The sequence below is a fragment of the Marmota monax genome, unplaced genomic scaffold (assembly GCF_021218885.2).
Source record: "Marmota monax isolate L192 unplaced genomic scaffold, Marmota_monax_Labrador192_F-V1.1 WCK01_AAM20220418_F8-fsc00025, whole genome shotgun sequence".
In the NCBI taxonomy this organism is placed as follows: domain Eukaryota; kingdom Metazoa; phylum Chordata; class Mammalia; order Rodentia; family Sciuridae; genus Marmota; species Marmota monax.
This window is the reverse complement of record NW_026691950.1, coordinates 1,964,179-1,968,393: the sequence shown is the minus strand read 5'-3', so window position 1 is coordinate 1,968,393 and position 4,215 is coordinate 1,964,179. Positions and strand designations below refer to the sequence as shown.

General features: G+C 41.4%; 1 pseudogene; it reads left to right on the top strand.

Moving 5' to 3' along the window:
* The first annotated feature begins 2,173 nt into the window (after nt 1–2,173).
* Nucleotides 2,174–2,832, top strand: LOC124090550 (large ribosomal subunit protein uL16-like; annotated as a pseudogene).
* Nucleotides 2,833–4,215: the final 1,383 nt, after the last annotated feature.

The following is a 4,215-nucleotide window of genomic DNA, read 5'->3' as shown; positions in this document are numbered from 1 at the left end:
TTAACCACAGCAATAAAGACATCAAAGGCAAATACAGATAGTGAAATAGTTATAAGGAAAATTTACTATTTAATAGAAAGGACTAGTTTTTAATTTTTTCTTTCTTTTTAAAATATTTTGTTTTTAGTTTTAAGTGGACACAATATCTTTATTTTGTTTTTACGTGGTGCTGAGAATCGAACCCAGTGCTCACACATGCTAGGTGAGCGCACTACCACATCCCCAGCCCTTTATTTGTTTTTGTTTTTTTTTTAGATACACAAGACAGTAGAGTGCATTTTGACATACATACATGGAATATAAATTATTATAACTAGGATTCCATTCTTGCAGTTGCTCATGATGTGGAGTTTCAGTGGTTGTATATTCATATATGAACATAGGAAAATTCATGCTACTCTTTCCTATTCCCAGCCACACTCCCTTCCATTCATTCCCCTTTGTCTAATCCAATGAACTTCTATTATTCCCCCCCACACACACACACCCTTATTATGTGTTAGCATCCACACATCAGAAAGAACATTCCCTCTGAAAAATCTCCCTTTTTTGGGGGGTGTGGAATTGACTTATTACACTTAGCATGATAGTCTCCAGTTCCATCCGTCATTATTTCACTCTTCTTTATGGCAATGTCATATTCCATTGTGTATAAATACCACATTTTCTTTATTCATTCATTTGTTGAAGGACACCTAGATTAGTTCCATAGCTTAGCTATTGTGAATTGAGCTGTGTCACTGTAGTATGCCGATTTTAAGTCCTTTGGAAATAAACCAAGGAGTGGGATAACTGGGTCAAATGGTTGTTCCATTCTAAGTTTTCTAAGGAATCTCCATACTGCTTTCCAGAATGGCTGTACCAATTTATAGTCCCACCAGCAATGTATGAGTAAACCTTTTCCCCCACATCCTTGCCAACATTTATTGTATTGTTACTTGTATTCTCCTCCTCCTCTTCTTCCTCCTCCTCCTCCTCCTCCTCCTCCTCCTCCTTCTTCTTCTTCTTCTTCTCCTTCTGCTCCTCTCTCTCTCTCTCTCTCTCTCTCTCTCTCTCTCTCTCTCTCTCTAGTGCTGGGGATTGAACCCAGGGCCTTGTGCATGGGAGGCAAGCTCTACCAACTGAGCTATATCCCCAGCCCTTATTACTTGTATTCTTGATAGTTGCAATTCTGACTGGAGTGAGATAGACTCTCAGTGTAGTTTTTTTTAAATATATATTTTTTAGTTGCTGATGGATCTTTATTTTATTTATCTGTATGTAGTGCTGAGAATCGAACCCAGTGCGTCACACATGCTAGGCAAGCGCACTACCACTCAGCCACAACCCCAGCCCCTCTCAGTGTAGTTTTAATTGGCATTTCTCTAATTGCTACAGATGTTGAACAGTTTTTCATCTATTTGTTGACCATTCGTATTTCTTCTTCTGTGAAGTGCCTATTGAGGTCCTTTGCCCATTTGTTAATTGGGTTATTTGTATTTTGGGTGTTAAGTTTTTTGAATTATTTGTATATCCTGGAGATTAATGCTCTATCTGAGGTGTAGGTGGCAAGGATTTTCTCACATTCTGTAGGCTCTCTCCTCATGGTCTTGACTATTTCCTTTGCTGTGAAAAAGCTTTTTAGTTTGATACAATCCCATTGATTCATTATTGATTCTTTTTTTAAAATATTTTTTAAGCTGTAGATGGCCACAATACCTTTATTTCACTTATTTATTTTTATGTGGTGCTGAGGATGGAACCCAGTGCCTGCCTTGCATGTGCCAGGCAAACACTCTACCACTGAACCACAATCCCAGCCCCACTTTTTTCATCCTTGATTGTACTTCTTGTGCTTTAGAATCCTGTTAAGGAAGTAGGTTCCTAAACTGACTCAATGAAGAGTTGGCCCTACTTATTCTTCTAGTAGGTGCAGGGTCTCTGGTCTAATACCTAGGTCCTTTATCCACTTTGAGTTGAGATTTTGCAGTGTGAGAAATAGGGATTCAATTTCATTGTACTACATATGGATTTCCCGTAAAAAAGACTGTTTTCTTAAGCAATCAAAGACCTAAGAAGGACAATAGGAAGCACAGGAAATCATCCTGACAAACCACAAAAACTAATATAAGGCATGCACAGGTGTGGGAGCGCCTGTTTTCCTTTGTGGTGCCACAGAGATCCTGGTATGGCCATGGGCCACCGCCACACCCAGTGTTACTAGTACTATAAAAACAAGCTGTCCCCAAAGTCTCCTTTCTGCTGGCATGTCCCTGATGCCAAAATCTGCATCTTTGATCTTGGGCAGAAAAAAGGCAAAAAAAAAAAAAAAAGGCAAAAGTGGATAAGTTCCCATTCTGTGGCCACGTGGTGTCTGATGAATATGAGAAAATATCCTCTGAAGCCTTGGAGGATGCTCGTATTTGTGTCAACAAGTACATGATAAAAAGTTGCGGCAAAGATGGCTTTCATAGCCGAGTGTGGCTCCACCCTTTCCATGTCATCCAAATGACATGTTGTCCTGTGCTGGGGCTGACAGGCTCCAAACAGGTATGTGGGGTACCTTTGAGAAACCCCAGGGCACAGTGGCCAGGGTTCACATTGGCCAAATCATCATGTCCATTCGCACCAAGCTGCAGAACAAGGAATATGTGACTGAGGCCCTACACAGGGCCAAGTTCAAGTTCCCTAGCCCCAGAAGATCCACATCTCAAAGAAGTGGGGCTTTAACAAATGTAATGCTGATGAGTTCGAAGACTTGGTGGCCGAGAAGCAGCTCATTCCTGATGGTGTGGGGTCAAATATATTCCCAATCATGGTCCCCTGGACAAGTGGTGGGCCCTGCATTCATGAGGGCTTCCACTGTGCTGTCCCCTTCTTAATATCACACACACACACCAATAAATCCTGTATTGTATTTAAAAAAAAATCTGTTTCCTAGGCCAATTACTTAAGAGGCTAAGGAACAAAAATACCTCTCAGTTTCCTATTAAGAACAGATCAGGCTGGAAGTGTAGGTCAGCGATACAGTACCTGCTTAGCATGTGCAAAGCTGTAAGTAGTCTCCACCAACATTATATATATTTGTTATGGTTTGAGTAGAGGTGTCCCCCAAAAGCTCATGAGTGAGAATAAATGCAAGGAGGTTTAGAGGAGAAATGATTGGGATATGAGAGCCTTAACTCAATCAATGAATTAATCCTCTGATGGGATTAATTGAGTGGTGACCGAAGGAAGGTAGGGTGTGGCTGAAGGAGTTGGGTCATTGGGCGTGTGCCTTTGGAGTACATATTTTGTGTCTGGCAAGTGGAGTCTCCTCTCTGCTCTCTGATCATCATGTGAGCTGCTTCCTTCCACCACAGTCTTCCACCATGATGTTCTGCCTCACCTCTAGCTCTGAGGAATGGAGCCAGCTGTTTATAGGTTGAGAGCTCTAAACAGTGAGCCCCCAAATAAACTTTTCCTCCTTAAAATTGTTGTCAGTCTTTTTAGTCACAGCAGTGAAAGAGCTGACTAAAACAATATTTATAAAGACAGATCATTAGCCACTGTGCTGACCCCTTCTTAATCTCACACACACACACACCAATAAATCCTGAATTGTATTAAAAAAAAAAAAAAAAAAAAAAAAGAACCCAACTGCTGAGAGCCACAGCTGAGTCGGAATGGCCCCTGGCATTTTGCCAATAGTATTGATTAACAGGCGAGGCATTACTATCTGCCTTGGCCACTACTTTGCCGTTCTCACGCTACTTTGAAGTTCTCGTGGGGATTCCCGGAGAGTTCCCATTGGTTGGGGAAGTGCAGGAGGAGGGATTTCCGGAGGATATTTCCGGCTGCTGGTTCCTGGACGAGCTTAGTAGCGTTTGGGAGGAGTTCCCGGGAGCGTGTGTGGAGCGTGCTGATGGAGTTCAGAAATAAAGTTTGTTCCTGCTTCAGTGGCTCGTGATTTGTGCCCAGCCAGACTGCGGCACCCAACCAAGATCTTTGTTTCCTAGGCCAATTATTTAAGAGGCTAAGAAAAAAAAACACAGATCATTAGCCAAAAGAACCTTGTTATTTTAGTATAGGGGACCAAATTCTAGGTTTGCATCAGTATACTTTTGATATTAATGCTCAATTTTTAGAATAACTTATAAATACTTGCCCTCTAATTGTAGCCAACTTTATCATATATAAAATTTCTTGGACTGGGGTTGTAGCTCAGCAGTAGAGCATTTGTGAGGAGCTGGGTTT